Source organism: Anguilla rostrata, chromosome 3 (genome assembly GCF_018555375.3).
Source record: "Anguilla rostrata isolate EN2019 chromosome 3, ASM1855537v3, whole genome shotgun sequence".
In the NCBI taxonomy this organism is placed as follows: Eukaryota; Metazoa; Chordata; class Actinopteri; order Anguilliformes; family Anguillidae; genus Anguilla; species Anguilla rostrata.
In genome coordinates this window covers 359,011-377,491 of record NC_057935.1, presented here as the reverse complement: position 1 = coordinate 377,491, position 18,481 = coordinate 359,011, and the positions used below count along the sequence as shown (strand labels likewise).

Below are 18,481 nucleotides of genomic sequence, written 5' to 3'. Positions count from 1 at the left end.
TGCAGCTGTGGCTGGAGCAGGAAGCAGCACACTGTCTGCAGGACTGAGGTCTGAATGTGAGACTGAATGGCAGCCCTGTGATTGGTCATCTGTCCTGCGTGTGTTCCTGCCTCCACCCAATGCATGCTGGGATATGCTCCAGCCCCCCCAACTACCCCCCCGGGCAGGAATACATGGTTTAGAAAATGGATGGCTGCCCACATGTGTTTCTGCATCTCAGTATTCAGAGTTAGGAGTAACTGGAGGAGGGCGATATGCTCTGTATTGGAGTGATGTTTTTGTATTTCTCAGAAGGAGAGGACTCATACCGCAGCGTCTGTGAGATCCCTGTGACAGGGCAACACCTGGCTGGGGGGTAAAAGCCATTCAATATGATTTACACCTTTTCATACAGACTCGAAACATGCTTTATTTTCAGTAAGAATAATGGATGCTCTTCCTTTAGAATCCAGGCCATTTATCCTAAACCTGTACACTACCAGTTTATGAATTAGGAGGGAGGAATATGCATTCATTGACATGAGTATTCTGCAAGCTAAAAGCTATTGCTCTTAAATGGAAATGCCTAAATTTCACAACTATACAGGCAGGTGAACGAAAGAAATGGCATCATGTATGAGCATTAGAGAAGATAACTCATAACTTAAGAGACAAACAGAATGTGATTAGGGATTTTGGAACCATTTTTTATTTATCATTGTTCTGCCTGATTATAGGTCAGAATCAGTTAGCAGGACAGCAGTGGGAGGGTCGGATCGGTCATGTGATCAGAGATTGAGTGCTGATGGCCGGGTGGTCAGGGAGAATTCCGCCCCATTGTTTCACCTCCATTCATCCAGAGATCATAATTTCTCCTCCACACAATCCCCCCCTAGGCCCAGGCTTCGACTCGCCCCCCCCCTCCCGCTGGGGGCCAGCGCCGGTCTGAGCCCACTCAGGCCGGGAGGACAGACGGGGGAGGGGGGGGTGGGCGGGGTGCCCACAAGGTGAAGATTCAATTTGTCACTTCAGAGGGACGCATCTGATCCAGAGGCTAATCCTGTCTGTGCCTTTCACACCTCGAAATCCGTCTGTCTGGCTGCGCCTGTCTCTCTGTCTGTCTGTCTGGGACGGGCTCTGAAGGGCACACAGATAAATCTGGGACAGATGAGCACTGGTGACCCCTGCAAAATGCTCAGGTTGAACCCTGACCAAAAAAATCTCTTACCTGCGTTTACATTCAGGCATTGAGCGTAAATGAGAGCTGCTGTATTGATGTGACATGTCATATATTTGTGTTTTGTTTTGCGTATTGTGATTGTTTGGAATGGAAGTGGCCACCAACTGAATTTCCCTAAAATGGAATAATTCAGCAGCTCTTGACTGGAGCAGATTCTCATATCAGAGCGATGTTGAAAAGCTTTATTAACACACAGAGGTTTGGGTGCTAAACGAAGACAGTGAGCCCTCAGTATGACGGTATGGAGCAGTGCTCTGATCCACCCAGCTATGCTGTTCTCACTGAGCAGACGCTCTTATCCAGAGTGACTTATCCTTAAAATGGGCAGGAGCAGCCACCTCCCCCCCACCCCAGCTCCGTCTTCAGGTGCAAGGAAGTAGAGGTCTGTTTGAGCAGAGCGGTCAGTGTCTGCACAGAGCGGTCAATGTTTGCACAGAGCGGTCAGTGTTTGGCAGAGCGGTCAGTGTTTGAGCAGAGCGGTCAGTGTTTGAGCAGAGCGGTCAGTGTCTGCACAGAGTGGTCAGTGTCTGCACAGAGCGGTCAGTGTTTGAGCAGAGCGGTCAGTGTTTGGGCAGAGCGGTCAGTGTTTGCATGTTTGTGTTGATGAGTTATCTTATCCTCTCATCTCTGATGTTTAGAGCAGGCTCTGCCCCGCCCGACCCCCCCCCCCCATCCCGTGATGGAAGCAACAGACAGAAAGCTCGGCTAAACAGAGCTGGCGTCTCGGTGCCAGTGCTGCCGCGCGCTCGGGGAACGCGGAGCTAGGACACAGCTCTGCCGACAGGAGCATAAATTACCCAAATCTGCTCCCCACTTTAATGTGCCTGAGATTGGATACATACATCATAGATCTAATAATTCCCCCCAAACCAATCTGCTGAGCAAAAACACAGGCAGTGTAAACTCTGGACAAGATTTACTGGAGCATTGTGGCTCTGGAGGCCTCCCCCAGGCTGCAGACAGAAGAGGAAATTCGGAATTTAAGCAGCTTTGAAATGAAAAATTAACAGCAGAATCTTCTGTTTAAAAAAGTAAATAATCAATGAGAAAGTATTTTGGATATTTTTTCCCTCCTGGAAAGGTTTAAATATGAATATGGTTTATGTGATGGATGTGGAACAGTAACACTGTTTTGAGATTTTAAGAGGAAAAAGGCATCCAAACAAGAAAATAAAGAAAGAAATTGGCTGGGAACTGCCTACAAAAGGGAGCTGTTTTGATATCGCAGATGATCCAGAATGTTCTGTAGAGGCTGTTGTGACATTATGGCGCTGGTGACAGCATTTAATGCCCAAGGTGCTTTTGATTCTCTGACACCCTGCCACAAACATGGCAGACAGCAGCAGGGGGGGGGAAATGACTGCCTGGCAACACGCAGGGGACGGCTTTTCCAAGACTTGAAAAGTCTGAGAAGTGACAAGCTTGTAAATGTTTTTCTTTGCGTCTTCATACAGATTTTCCTTTAAATCTGTGCACATTGATGCTAATAAGCTGAAATAGTAGCCGCTAGCTCTTAAATTAACATAATCGTCTGAAGTTATATGGTTTGTGATGCATGTGTTGTTGGCTATGGTGTTATTTAATATTAGATACCCAGATGTTTAAGTGAAAATATCCTTCATAGCTTGGAGAGCAGTTAGCTAAGTGATTGTAATAATGTGAGATATGCCAGTATTTAAAATCCACTACTGTGCTGTAGCCATCATTGATATGAATATACTGTACACAGATGTGCTTTTGCACATCCTAGAGAAATTATTTTATTCCAGAAACACACTATAAGTGTGGGGATATGCTAAACATGTAGGAATGTAGGAATGGACAAGAACAATATTTTCTTTCCATTGTTGTTTGATTTTGTGCGACCCTAAGCGCAGCGTCTTCTCCTGCTGTAAATGGCGTGGTGTGGGTGCCTGGAATGAATGGCTTTCTGGGGGAAGGTTTATCCCTCGCAGAAGCGTCACAGGGACAGCTCCCAGACGCTCACGGTCCTGATGTACAGCGGACTGCTCTGCACTGGTCCCCATTGTGCAGTAAGTCAACAGATATTCTGTCTGAGGACTAACACTCTGCACTGAGGGAGCAGGGGATTCTGGGATAGCGTGCCTCATAGCTCATTCTGTCCTGTCTGCTGACGGTTAAGGTTATGAGAAGGGTGAGGCGTTGGGGTTTGCACACACAGTCACACACATCAGTGCTGCAGTTTCATCATCACATTATATGGGCCTGCATTCAGCCAACATTTATCACTGGCTGTGTGTGTGTGCATGTGTGCGTGTGTGTCTGTGTGTGTGTTTGCGTGCGTATGTATGTGTCTGCGTGTGTGTGTTTGTGTGCGTGCGTGTGTATGTGTGTGTGTGTGTATGCTTGTGTGTGTGTGTGCATGTGTGTGTGTGTATGTGTGTGTGTGTGTGCATGTATGTGTATATGTGTCTGCGTGTGTGTGTTTGTGTGTGTTTGTGTGCGTAAGTATGTGTGTGTGTATGTGTATATGCTTGTGTGTGTGTGTGTGTGTGTGTGTGTGTGTGCATGTATGTGTATATGTGTATGTGCGTGTGTGTGCATGTGTGCATATGTATGTGTGTGTGTGTGCCTATGTATGTGTGAGTGAGTGCGTGTGTGTGCGTGTGTGTGTGTGTGTGTGTATGTGTGTGTGCGTATGTATGTGTATGTGTATATGCTTGTGTGTGTGTGTGTGTGTGTGTGTGTGCGTATGTATGTGAGTGTGTGTCTGTGCTTATGTATGTGAGTGTGTGTGTGTGTGTGTGTGCGGATGTGTGTGTATGTGCTTCAATTACTCCATTCTGTTTTCCTTCTTAAAATAGAAAAACAGGCATCGCTGGCTGTAATGCTCATATCCTACGCTTCACACCACAATGCCCACAATGCCCATTACACTAATATTGTTTCAGATGGTTTCCATGGAGATGCATCTCATTGGATGTATCAAAGTCTGGGGGCCGGGGTTAAATGGAAACTTTGACCCGCCCACTAATCACAAATTAAACAGCTGCCACCCCAGGGCCTGGGGGACGGAGAGAGAACAGAGGCTGCCCTCTGGAAAAGGTCTGAAGTTTGTGATTAGCACGCAGGTGAAAGCTGAGATTGATTTGATCTCTGCCTTAATTGAATTTTTACAGAAATGAAAGGATAAACGGCCGGCTCTGAGTTTCAGCCGAGTTCTCCTCTGCAGGAACGTTTACAGCAGAAATGCTAACAGCGGACATGCTAACGGCAGAAACGCTAACGGCGGTAACGCTAACAGCAGAAACGCTAACAGCAGAAACGCTAACGGCAGAAACGCTAACGGCGGTAATGCTAACGGCGGTAACGCTAACGGCAGAAATGCTAACGACGGTAATGCTAACGGCAGAAACGCTAACAGCAGAAACACTAATGGCGGAAATGCTGGCAGAAGCTCGGTCTGCATGAAGCACAGGCAGATTTACACCTTTACGCCATTTTAACCGCACGGGTTTATGAAGACATATTTAAGAAAGCATCTTTTTAGGGGGCCCGTGTTCCCCATGCCTCCCCCCTGCTGTGTAAACGCGGAGCGGTGGGTCGTAATGGGGCAGGTTTGGGGGCAGATTTGTGGGCAGACGTTCTGGTTTGGGCTCCTGCGGTGTTTACAGTCAGACGTAAAAGGGGGGGGGGGGAGGGGGATCATAAAGCAGCTCTGCACTCTGCTGAAGTCTGCACATCACACCAACCTTTATGAGCACAGCCATTTCATATCAGACCAGAGCTCCTGTCCGCTGCTCTCTCTCTCTCACTCACTCTCACTGACCCTCTTCCTCTCTCTTTCTCTCTCTCACTGACCCTCTCTCTCTTTTTACATTGCGTTTATTTGGCAGACACTTTTATCCAAAGCGACGTACAATAAGTGCATACCGGAGGTCATTGGAACGAGTACAAAACACTGATAAGGTACAATACTCATTATGTATCTGTGTGTGTGTGTGCGTGCGTGTGCGTGTGTCTGTGTGCTGTGGTGTGTGTGTGGTGGTGTGTGTGTGTGTTGTGTGTGCGTGTGTGTGTGTGCGTGTGTGTGTGTCTGTGTGCGTGCGTGCGTGCGTGTCTGTGTGTGCGTGTGTGTGTGCATATTAGTGGGCGTGTGGAAGGAGCAGTGTTTGCAGGAAGTAGTATGGCTGTGTGACCTTATGAATCTCAGTACTGCGCTCCCCTAATGATGCTAGCGGCTCGTATCAATTACAGCGGGAAGACTTCCCCTGGGAGAGAGAAACAGAGGGAGGAGGGAAGGGAAAGAGCGAGGGATGCAGTGAAAAGAGAGAGAGTCCAGTAATTCCTTTTAAAGCTGAAGGCGAGCGCCTGGCGATAGTTTCATCATAAATGGCGGAGGGATGAGAACAGGTCCCTGTGCGCGAGGAGGGGCTGGAGACCAGCGAGCGAGGGCGGGGCCTCCCAAATCCCCCGCTCCCCCCCACCACCACCCACCACCCCACCTCCCCCCCTGCCCGTTCTGCCCACATGTCCAGACCCCCCCCCCCCCAAACACTCTGCCCACACGTCCAGGCCCGCTCCCCCCCTACCCCACCCCCCCTTCTGCCACAGTCCCCGCCCAACACTGCCCACACGTCCAGGCCCGCTCCCCCCCACCACCCCACCCCCACCCCCCCGACTCTGCCCACACGTCCAGGCCCGCTCCCCCCACCCCCTTACCCCCACCCCCACCGCTCTGCCCACACGTCCAGGCCCGCTCCCCCCCCCCCTTACCCCCCACCCCCCCCACCCGCTCTGCCCACACGTCCAGGCCCGCTCCCCCTACCCCCCACCCCACCGCTCTGCCCACACTCCAGCCGCTCCCCCCCTTCCCCCACCCCCCGCTCTGCCCACACGTCCAGGCTGGTGATTAATGGCCCTGTCCCTCTGCAGACCCTGCTGCTCGTTTAATAGCCCTCTATTTATGAGGACATGAAATTCCTGGCCGCAGTCAGTCAGTGTATAAATCATCTCTGCCTTACCTGTACCTGTGCTCAGTCTCAGGTCCCCACTCCTCCGCTCTGTTATTCCTCTTCTTCTCATCTTCCTCTGACTCATATTAATTATATGATCACAGTGCCATGGTCCTCTCTCTTGCTCTCTCTCTCGCTCTCCCTGTCTTGAATCACATTTTATTTACAGTCGCAGAGGTGAAAAGAACATTTTTCATTTTTGGCAGTTGTTGTTAGAGCTCATTCAGATGGTCCTCTCCAGGTATTTACACTTGTTTGTGCGAAGCCACTGTTGTGGTGTTTAATCCATGTTGGACTCAGAGCAGTGGAGTGTGATCTGATTCAGGATCTGCTGAATATGTATCATACCCAGGATGTGGGCTCTGTATCAGCACAGACATGCAGCAGTTATGCCATCACCCTGCTCCAGTGAAAGATTAGATTGTTTACGTGCTTTCAATTACCATAGATTTGATTTCATTATGCAAAAATGTAAATCGGATAAACAATAAAAGCTTTGGTTTTGACAGTGCAGGTGGTTATGGGAGAGTAAATGGTGCCGTGTGTTCAGCCCTGTGTAGCCTGAGCACAGTGTGTCAGGAACCTGAATCCCAGGAACCTGAATCAGAGGAACCTGAATCCCTGAAACCTGAATCAGAGAAACCTGAATCAGAGAAACCTGAATCCCAGGAACCTGAATCCCTGGAACCTGAATCAGAGGAACCTGAATCCCAGGAACCTGAATCCCTGAAATCTGAATCCCAGGAACCTGAATCACAGGAACCTGAATCCCAGATCTGGCCCTTAAATGACATATTTTAGATTTAAACTCCATTATCACAAATGCAGGCTGGGACTGTTTTGTAATTTAAAAAAAAATAAAAACAGATACATGATTAATAATTTGTGGCCATGTCAAATCAGCGGAACAGGATTCAATGTAGGTTTCAAACTTTAAAAATTATAACAAATAAATTTGCTCTGAGCAGAATAAATTGAAACCGGAACCTGAACCTGAACCTGAATTCTGAACATAAACCGGGACAGAAACAGAACATAAACCAGAACTAAAATCTGAACAGTGCTGTCACAGCATCTTTAGAACCAAAAGAGCTCTTAGGCTGAACAAAAAAATAAAATAAATAAATATGCAAAACCATGGCTGTACAGTTCCAGAGCCACAGCAAGGTCAGCGCTTTTAAATGTGAATCCCTGCATCTGTGCTCCACTGAGTGGGCTGCTACACAATGTCTGGCCTGCAAATGCAGTTTGTCCTGTCTGTGATCCTGCCAAAACCAACCAGACTAGGACCACAAACCTCTGACAAGATTACACAGTAAATACACAACCATGTACGCACACACATACACACACACACACACACACACACCCGCATACACACACACACACACACATACACACATGCATACACACATGCACAAAAGCACAAACATACACATACACACACATGAACACACAATATACACATAGGCGCATGTAAATATGCATAAAACAAATCCACAAACATGCAAACACACACATACAAACACACAATACATACAATCAGGGGTGTAGCACAACATTCTGGGCCCTATACATAAGCAGTCTCTGTGGGCCCCCTTTCTCTCTTGATCCATGTCTCTCACGCATCATTCCAGGCTTTTCACGCCCCTGCATACAACGCACACAAGTTACAATCGTCCATATTACAAATACACACACTAATAAAAGCACTCTTTATGTATTATTATTTCTCTGTGGAATTGTTTTTGTGGTAGGGGTAGGGGGGGTGGCTGTGGCTTCCCCTCCCCCCCCACTGCCACCCTGAGGGGAAGCATCTGAGTGGTCCTGGGGAGAATATTAACTACCATCAGCAAGGAGAAAATGATTAACCACGGCAACAATTAGTTCACAACTCCTGCTGGGAGGTTAATTGAACCTTAATCACATCTCGACGAATCATTAGGAATGCTTTCACAGATGGTGCAGTGGAGAGGAAACAGACAGATACACGGACGAACAGACAGACTGAAGAACACAAGAAAAGAAAAGAGAAGTTTTCCTGCACTTTTTGTCCAACCAGAGGTAGTGACAGATGTTGGAATCTTGAACGCCTATTTATAAACTATCACATTTTTTTTATTGTCTGTATACGAAAAAGAGAAACTTAATAGACACCTGACAAATATTTTTTTGTTTGGTTTTTTTGCTAGCAGTCTCCATGGTGATTTTCACAGCCTGTGTTATATTTGCATGATCCATGTGTGCCGGTAGATCACATGATCCATGTGTGCCGGTAGATCACATGATCCATGTGTGCCAGCAGATCACATGATCCATGTGTGCCGGCAGATCAGGTGATCCATGTGTGCCAGCAGATCAGATGATCCATGTGTGCCGGCAGATCAGGTGATCCATGTGTGCTGGCAGATCAGGTGATTCTGTTGTTCTGACTAGCTGGGGTGCTGGTTCTAGAGCCAGGTGGCCTGTACAGGCATGGGGGGGGGGCTGACTTTAGGCGACCTTGCCCAGGCTGACATCCTGCTCCCCTGCAGCGGTTTTGGGAATATTCTGGGGTCCTCAGTGCAAATGGGAACAGAGCTCTCGACTGATCTACCTGCTTAGATCAGGCCAAACATGCTGATGATTCCTGTGCTGTGAGGACATGCATGCTGGAAAAACAGCTTTGACTGCAGTCTGACTGCAGCACTGAGCCTCTCTCTGTACCAGCACTTCCTCCCGCTACGCTAAGCTACAGTAATGTGCTCTGAAATGCAGAGAATGGCTAATTGATTTTCATTATCTGCGTTCATATGATATGCATGCATAATTCGCAGGTTGTTGTGTGTAGGCACCGGTCTCTTGTTTTCCTCAGTGTATATCAGTGTTTACGGCAGCTGAGTAAAGTTCCTTTCAAACAGCTTGTTCTGTCACTCGCTAACAATCAGACAGAAGAAGAGACCCTTTGCACTCCTGTATCACACTGCTGTAATGGATTTTATGACTGGCTGCACGCAGAAGGGAAGCGCGCGGAGGAATCTCTGAGCACGTGCCGCCGATCGATGCGCTAACGTGGCTTTCTGCGATAACGTGCCTTTCTGCGCTAACGTGGCTTTCTGCGCTAACGTGCTTTTCTGCGCTAACGTGGCTTTCTGCGCTAACATGATTTTATGCGCTAATGTGGCTTTTCTGCGCTAAAGTGCTTTTCTGCGCTAATGTGGTTTTCTGCGCTAACATGCTTTTCTGCACTAATGTGGTTTTCTGCGCTAACGTGCTTTTCTGCACTAATGTGGTTTTCTGCGCTAACGTGCTTTTCTGCGCTAATGTGGCTTTCTGCGCTAATGTGTCTCTCTGCGCTAACGTGGCTTTCTGCGCTAATGTGGCTCTCTGCGCTAATGTGGCTCTCTGCGCTAATGTGGTTTTCTGCGCTAACGTGCTTTTCTGCGCTAACGTGGCTTTCTGCGCTAATGTAGCTTTCTGCGCTAACGTAGCTTTCTGTGCTAACGTGGCTCTCTGCGCTAACGTGGCTCTCTGCGCTAACGTGCTTTTCTGCGCCCGGCGTTGATGCGTCGCTCTTCTGACGGATATACAGAGAACACAAACACAGGCCGGAGAACTTCATTAATTACACACAGAGGTGTTCTTTAAGCATCGACTCAGAAGAGTCTAAAACACACACTGTACACGAGACGCAGAAGTTCACCAGTGTGCAGGAGCGGAAGGTCTGTCTGTTTTAACTGAGCTCTAAACGTTCCTTACTGTGAAGGTTTATGTGAGTACATCCTAACTCTTTAGTGTCCTTTGGTCATAGATTTAGTATTTATGCCAGATAATTTGACAAGATTTTCCTCCTGTGAATGTTTCATTAAGGAGATATACAGGTGGAGCTCTTATACGGGTGGAGCTCTTATACGGGTGGAGCTCTTATACGGGTGGAGCTCTTATAGAGGTGGAGTTCTTATACGGGTGGAGCTCTTATACAGGTGGAGTTCTTATACGGGTGGAGCACTTATACAGGTGGAGCTCTTATACGGGTGGAGCTCTTATACGGGTGGAGCTCTTATACGGGTGGAGCTCTTATACGGGTGGAGCTCTTATACGGGTGGAGCTCTTATACGGGTGGAGCTCTTATACGGGTGGAGCTCTTATACAGGTGGAGCACGTATACGGGTGGAGCACATACAGGTGGAGCCACCTGAACGAGGAGATTAGTATACGATAAGCTGATAACAGAATGCATCGTAATATATATAAAATATATTCTAGAAAAATAAGTTTGAGTTGGCAAACCTTTGAAACCTCAGAATAAGAGGATAATGAAAAACATAAATATTGCAGAATTCTTGTACATAAATTTTTTCTCTGCCGCTGCCAATAGCAGAACTTAAACCACTTAATAAAGAATATATATTTAGGAATATCATACAGAGGAAGCCCAGCGTCTCTGTGCCCTCCACACGGTCCTGCAGATTTATTCCCCCCTGCCAGGCTGATAGATTAATCCGCTTTGTGTAATAAAGTGGTGATGATGACATTATCTGACATTTATAAAGAAGCGCTGATAACGGTTTTTAGTGTCTGTATTATCGGAGTCCGGACAGCCTCTCTCCGGCATTAATCCCGGTGTGTGGAGGGAGGGCGGTGGTCCGGAGAAAACAGAGCAGCTAATCCGTGTGAATGGGAGCGTGTGGGGCTATGTTCTCCCAGGATCCCTGCCCTCCCTCCCCCCCCACCCACAGGTCTGGAGATAACCCCCCCCCCCCCCCCAGACCAGTGCAGGAGAGCAAACGCTGGCCTTGAGACAGGCAGCGGTATTCTGTGCTCAGGAATGTGAGGACCGGCCGTTGGTTTTGTAAATCGTTCCTTACAGTCACCAGGCTGATTTAGCAGAATACACAGGTCGCATTGGTCCATATTACAGTTATGTAATATTACATATTACATAAATCACATCCATATCACTCTGATCTCTGCATTATCTGACCATTTTAAATTCACTTTTGCCCTGAAACTTTTTTTTGTTCTGAAACATCATTTTCTGGACTGTGTAGTACCATGCCCTTTGGCTTTTCAACGAGACAGAATTAAATGAATTTATCAGATTGTGGAAAATGGGCCCAGTGAGGTTAAGGCTTGTCACGCCAGATTAATCTGAGTTCTCAGCAAACGGTGCTTCACTTATATAGGGAACAAATTATTGCATAGAAAAATAGTTTCTTGGTATTTAGAGAGCTGTGCGGTTTGTTATTTGGAGGCTGTGCTTGTTCCTATTAGTTAGGGAACAGCTGTCCATTTGGTTATTTTAAGAATGCTGCTTTTGTGCCTTAGAGTGTATGCTGCCACTGGGACCAACATTCACAAAAAACTGTGAGAAAAGAAAAGAATCCCTTCCTTAAATCTACAGACGGCCAAACAGAAGACGCTGGATCAATACAGTCGAAGCTGCGTCTTAGAAAGGCCAAGATCACCCCCTCCCTCCCCCCCACCCCACGTAAAGAATAATCTCAGAAGTTTTTGTTTCAGTGGACTTCTGCCATGCAGTCATCCATTAGCGCTGTGCTGCTGCAGCCTGTCCCGTTATGTGCAGTAGACATACTGTAACCACGAGGTTCCCTTCTGATACTGATCACTCGCTTGTGAACCCAGGGCATTCACGTGTGTTTTCACCCAGTGGTGCTAGATGAGTGGAAACTAAATATTCAGACATTCATTCGCGTGTAAATAAACGCACCTTTGTCTCTCTCTTGCTGTGGTTTCATTTTGCTTGGGGTTGTTAGGCTGTGCCTGTATACGCTGTGTACAGTGCGCACTGCTGAGTGTGCGTTTATCGCCCACCAGAGGAGTCACTCTGGTTGTCATGGATATGGCGGTCCAGTCTGTGGACAGACGCGGTTCGTGAGTCAGTGATGAACATCGCCGTCCCGCTCCTGAAGACCGGGCGACAGTCACTGGCCACCCCTGCCCCAAATCTCTGTTTATACCGCAAGCTTTCTGACTTTCCATCCATGTTTCTATTTATTTATTTACTTACTTATTTATTTACTTACCGACTTCACCCACAAGGGCAGAACAAGAGCACACCGCGCGCTTATTGAATTAACGGCGATCTCTAAACATTAACGGAGTGCCCGGTCGATTTCCCGCTCGATCCGACTGCATTAAGGAGGACAGCGAGTGACCCCCCTGCCCCCCCCCCCTCCCCCCAGCTCCGCAGGGTTATTGAGATCCCTGCGATATTGTTGGGAGGGGTGGGGGTAGAGTCATATGAGGAAAATGGGGGGCAGTGGGGGGTGAGATGCAGTGCTGTTTGCCTTCCTAATGTAAAGAGCTTATGTTGGAGTAAAGATGCTCTCAGGGAGGTGGGGGCTGAGGTACTGGAGGCAGTGAAGGGAGGAGCTCTGGGTTTCACATGCAGGGATGAAGAGGATGAGTGGATGAGAGGGAGGGAGGAGAGGGTGGGTGGATGAGAGGGAGTGAGGAGATTCTGGGTGGATGAGAGGGAGGGAGGAAGAGGATGATGAGGGAGGAGAGGATGGGTGGATGATAGGGATGACTGTTTGCATCGCTTTACTCCTCTAAATCCCTGGTTTCACACGACTGGCCTCCTGCAGGGGGGTGTCGTCATGGCAATGCCCCCCTAATGATGACGGGACCCTCTGAGTTTGGACCTGTCCTCTCCAGGCGGGGTCTCCATCTCACTCACTCTCTACTGATGGGACAAAATCCCTCCAGCTGATGTTTTCCCAATAATTACTGCAGACAGGAGTTTGCTGAGCACGTCTTCCTCTGCCTTTCTTGGCTTCTCTCTCTCTCCCTCTCTTCCTCTCTCTCTCTCTCTCTCCCCCCCCTCCCTGTTATTTCCCCTCCTGCAGGTTCCCTGTCTTTCATAAGCACACCCTTTAAAGTGATTGGTTTCTCAGCAGGTGTCAGGGTTGGGAGGGGCTCATTCTCCTTTTCACTCTGATACCATTCCCCAGGTGAGCTCTCACCTGGACACATGACCAGTGCCAGAGCCAACCTGGGTCTTGCCCCGCCCAACCCTCAGAGTCCTGGGATTGAAGCACAACACCTTGCGGTGTGGAGTTAGGGTTAGGGTACACTGTACTGTATGTAAAGAGGAACTCCATCGCAGTGCACAGATTACGTTCACTTCCCATTTATCTATTTGCTTTTCCAGTGGAGAAGGACAGCAGACCACATTCAGGGAGTGGAAAGTGTATCCTCGAAAATTTAATAAGAAAAGAGATCTTGATGGATTACAGGCCTTATCCACATCCCAGACATTTTCAGAATGATGGATCACGAGGGAGGCCTTGTCTCTGTGCCCGGAGAGAGCGAAGGGAGATTAGGACACGCAGCAGGGCTTACTCTGCTGGAGAGGCTTTTATTAATATTTATATAGATATGAAATGAGCAGGTCTGAGCAGGGAGACCAGTCACTGTGCCACGTTTCAGGGGACTTCCTCCAATGAACCCCAGGGACTGCCTCTAATGAACCCCAGGGACTTCCTTTAATGAACCCCAGGGACTTCCTCTAATGAACCCCAGGGACTTCCTATAATGAACCCCAGAGACTTCCTTTAATGAACCCCAGGGACTTCCTTTAATGATCCCCAGGGACTTCCTCTAATGAACCCCAGAGACTTCCTTTAATGAACCCCAGAGACTTCCTCTAATGAACCCCAGAGACTTCCTCTAATGAACCCCAGGGACAGTGATACCAGTGAAACTCGCTGAATTGTGGTGGTTTTCGTTTGATCCTTATTGCCCCTTGTGCTTTAGTACCTCAATGGCTCACAGCCTCAGTACCTCAGTACTTTAAGACCTTACCTGGATGGCTGAGGAAACATGGAACCAAACCGACCAATCAGTGTTGCTCCCTCATGTGCTCTGGCTGGTCATTAAACTCAAAATCGCGAAACCAGATTTTCTGAAACTCCACGATGGCACAGAATCCCTCTGTACAGCACACTGAGCAGACTGCAGCCAGACAGAATTCATCCTCACTGCTGGAGCCCAGGAGGTGTGTGAACGTGGGGCTGGAGCCCAGGAGGTGTGTGAACGTGGGGCTGGAGCCCAGGAGGTGTGTGAACGTGGGGCTGGAGCCCAGGAGGTGTGTGAACGTGGGGCTGGAGCCCAGGAGGTGTGTGTGCCGTGGGGCTGGAGCCCAGGAGGTGTGTGAACGTGGGGCTGGAGCCCAGGAGGTGTGTGAACGTGGGGCTGGAGCCCAGGAGGTGTGTGAACGTGGGGCTGGAGCCCAGGAGGTGTGTGAACGTGGGGCTGGAGCCCAGGAGGTGTGTGAACGTGGGGCTGGAGCCCAGGAGGTGTGTGAATGTGGGGCTGGAGCCCAGGAGGTGTGTGAACGTGGGTCTCTCTAAAGATCATCTCGTGGAAGCTTGGGTAGGCCTTGCAGAGCCTGGTGTCTGATATTTGGGGGTCCCTCTGTGGGTTCCTCAAGGCTGGGTCTATATTTACCTCCTCCCCTCTGGGCCCTCTCACGATAAAAACAGTCCCTTGTGCACCTCCACCGTTAGACTGTGGTACCCCCCCCCCCCAGGGTGAACAGCACTGCAGATGCAGCTTCTTATGCTTTTCCACAGAGGTGTCTGTGTTGGGACTTGCTCTCCTGCTGCCCCCCCCCTCCCCCAGGTGAGGATCGCACCAATGGGCTGTTAATGAGCAGAGCAGAGCAGAGCCCCGCCCCCCGCCCACCCCCCGACACAGCCTGTAATGGGATCTACTGTTTAATCGGTCAGCATAACTCTCCATGCAAACACTGCGGCATACTCCCCCCCCCCCCCCCCCCCCAACCAGCATGCAGCGCAGAACAGCCCCAGCCTGCTGAGAGGCGGGACGCTGGTATAAGGGGAAGAAGCAGACGATTAAAAGCACAACTGCATCCCTGTTTAATTTGACGCTGTTTTGAAATTCATCAAGGTATTAGAATATATTTTCTTTCGTCCACTTTGCTGTTAAACTAATTGTGTGTCTAATTATTTTTTAGCCCGACAATGATAGTAAACTGTCCCTGGAAACCCTGGATAAACCACTTTGATTTTCTTCATAATAGTTGTCAATTTTCTCATTAAGGATTTAAAGGATTAAGGATTAAGAGGAAGAAGGGAGACAGAAAGGCTGCCATCATGCCCTTGATTCAGCTCTCCTGAGCAGAGACACAAACACAAAGGTTTATATTTAGCTTCTTTTTTTTAATCACACAAACAATGAAATCCAGCCTTTTGTCGATCTGGGACGTGTTGCATCTTTATTGTTTATTGCTGTGAGGAGTGGCTGTCGGGTTAGGGTTAGAGGAGGTGTCAGTGGCTGTAGGGTTAGGGTTAGAGGAGGTGTCAGTGGCTGTAGGGTTAGGGTTAGAGGAGGTGTCAGTGGTAGTTAGGGTTAGGGTTAGAGAGGAGGTGTCAGTGGTGGTGTGCAGTTAAAACGGCAGCCGTGGTTTCCGCTTGTGTCTGTAGAATGACAGACCGCTGGCTGTTTGTGTCTGTCCACCTGTGTGTCTGTAGAATATGACAGACTGAAAGGCTGTTTGTATCTGTTGCCTGTGTGTCTGTAGAATATGACAGACTGAAAGGCTGTTTGTGTCTGTTGCCTGTGTGTCTGTAGAATATGACAGACTGAAAGGCTGTTTGTGTCTGTTGCCTGTGTGTCTGTAGAATATGACAGACTGAAAGGCTGTTTGTATCATGGTTGCCTGTGTGTCTGGTAGAATATGACAGACTGAAAGGCTGTTTGTGTCTGTTGCCTGTGGTTGTTAGAATATGACAGACTGAAAGGCTGTTTGTGTCTGTTGCCTGTGTGTCTGTAGAATATGACAGACTGAAAGGCTGTTTGTGTCTGTTGCCTGTGTGTCTGTAGAATATGACAGACTGAAAGGCTGTTTGTGTCTGTTGCCTGTGTGTCTGTAGAATATGACAGACTGAAAGGCTGAAAGGAAGGTCATGGTGTAGGCTTAGGTAGAGGATGTTCTGTAATAGATGTCAGTGGCCCTGTCAGGTGGGTTAGAAGGAGGCAGTGGCGTGGGTTAGGTAGGCGAGGTGCAGTGTGTTGCGGTTGGTAAGTGTCAGTGGCTGTGGCGTAGTGTTGGGATGTCTGCTGTGGTGGTGTGCGTGTGTGTGTGCGCGTGTGCGTGTGCGTGTGTGCGTGTGCGTGTGTGCGTGTGTGCGTGTGTGCGTGTGTGTGTGTGCATGTGTGTGTGCGTGTGCGTGTACGTGCGTGTGTATGTGTGTGTGTGTGTGTGTGTGTGTGTGTGCTGTGTGTGCTGTGCGCGTGTGCGTGTGCGTGTGCGTGTGTGCGTGTGTGTGTGTGCATGTGTGTGTGATGTTTGGGTTTAAGAGGGAAGTGTAGTTTGTAGTTCTCTCCTGATTGGTGTTCTGGTGGGAGGAGCTTTGGCTGCAAAAACACTTTCTCTACTGACATGGCTATATAGTGGAGTTATAATTGCTTTATAAAGTATTAATACTATATTATACAACATTAAAAATACATAGTCATAAATGTGTTAATAAAAACTAGGCCTGGCTTGCCAGATTTCTAAATTGTCAAAGGGTTCTATGCAGTGTTGCAGTATATACTATTGAGGTCGGCTAGTGTGTGTGTGTGTGTGTGTGTGTGTGTATGCGTGTGCGTGATGATGATGGCCAATTCAGTGTAACACACACTGGAAAACAAGCACACAGGAGAATGGGTGTGTTAACAATGCTAACAGGATGATGGATGTGTTAACTAAGCGCATAGGAGAATGGATGTGTTAACTAAGCACATTGGAGAATGAGCACGGACAGTTGAAAAGGGGATTATTGGGATTATGATTTGCATTTCAATGCTCATATTGTAAGGAAGCATTGAAGGAGTGTTTACCGATGAACATGTAAGTGAGGCTAAAAGACAAACAACCTTTTAATTACAACCTAAATCTGTTGCTTAGACTTACAGTTTCATCAAAGATGAGTTTGTATCAAATGATTTTTTTGGTGAACATGACATTGCTCTCAGGAGTGTACCATGAATCTTTATGGCTGCTTTTAATGGAAATATATGGATGCTGAGGACATTTCATAGAGAATACTTTTTGTTGAACTTTTAAGAAGTTCCTAGCCTTGCAACATTTAAAGTTGCACAGATTCATCAAAAATCTTATTTATAATTTGACTAAATTATCAATCATTTTGAAGTTTTAATTCAGAACTCTAAAACATAATAAACTAAAATATAAATCTCTTTGAACATTTTGGGCATTTGCCTCATTTATCCAGAACTAGTCCACACACACACACACACGCACTCACACACATACACACACACACGCACACATGCACACATGGTACGCACACACACCGGCATGCACACAATACAAAAACATATGCACAGACACACGTAAACACACCTGCACACACACATCTGCACACACACACACACTCTCACACACACCTGCACGCCCACACATACATACAAAATACTGCAATTAATATTTTAATATTAATTTAAGATTTCAGGGGAGGAACAATAACTGTCATTTGCGACTGTGCGACATGCTCCAAGTGAAATTCAACTCATAAAAACATCCCAGCTCAGCCAGTGGTGTTTGTGATGATGTCGCCCCCCCCCCCCCAGCCAGTGGTGTTTGTGATGATGTCGCCCCCCCCCCCACCCCCCTACTCCAGGCGGAGCTTTCTGCTGTGAACGAGAGAGGCAGCTGTAATCACAGCTTCTCCACAGTGTCTTTCTGTAAATGCAATAATAATGCTAGCTAATTGCTCTGAGAAGAATGGATGTTTTTCTCTGCTTGAAGTCCACTGTTTCCCAGGTGGGGGTCAGCTCGTGTAATCCCCACAGGGAAATGAAGATTGTTCTGGTGTTTCCGGAACACAGGGCTTCCCCCCTCTCCCAAGATTGGCCCATTTCCCCCCTCTCCTGAGATCGGCCCATTTCCCCACTTTAATTCCACGTGTCAGAGGAGACCAGAGAAAAGACTCACAAATAGCTTTTCCGTGGAGACCACAGTCCTATGATGTTTTGATGAAAAATGTTTCTTTAAAGACACGCATGAATCGGCTGGCTGTTTCAGATCGGGCAGCCCCCCCAGCCCCCCAGCCCCCCCCCCCCCCCCCCCTTTTAGGACACTGCTGCTGCTTCTCCATTTTATTTCTTCGGTCCTCTGGGGGAAACATCCTGAGGACTGCAGGCTGAGGTTAATTTATCTGCATTCAGCAAAAACCCAAACAGCATATGGCTTCCTGATGCTGTTAGCCTGTTCAGTGATTTCATAGACTGTCAAACTGTAATGCAGTAA

General features: G+C 48.0%; 1 long non-coding RNA gene across 2 annotated transcripts in view; it reads left to right on the top strand.

The window, feature by feature from the left end:
- The window catches only part of LOC135249738 (uncharacterized), a 198,092-nt gene that overhangs the window by 165,280 nt on the left and 14,331 nt on the right, over nucleotides 1-18,481 (top strand). The window contains exon 4 of one of the 2 annotated variants that reach the window (XR_010328746.1): nucleotides 8,155-8,365. The exons of the other annotated variant lie outside the window; for it this stretch is intronic. This is a non-coding gene — a long non-coding RNA (uncharacterized LOC135249738). Of the gene's footprint in view, nucleotides 1-8,154; nucleotides 8,366-18,481 lie in introns of those variants that run through there. 2 annotated transcript variants of the gene reach the window in all.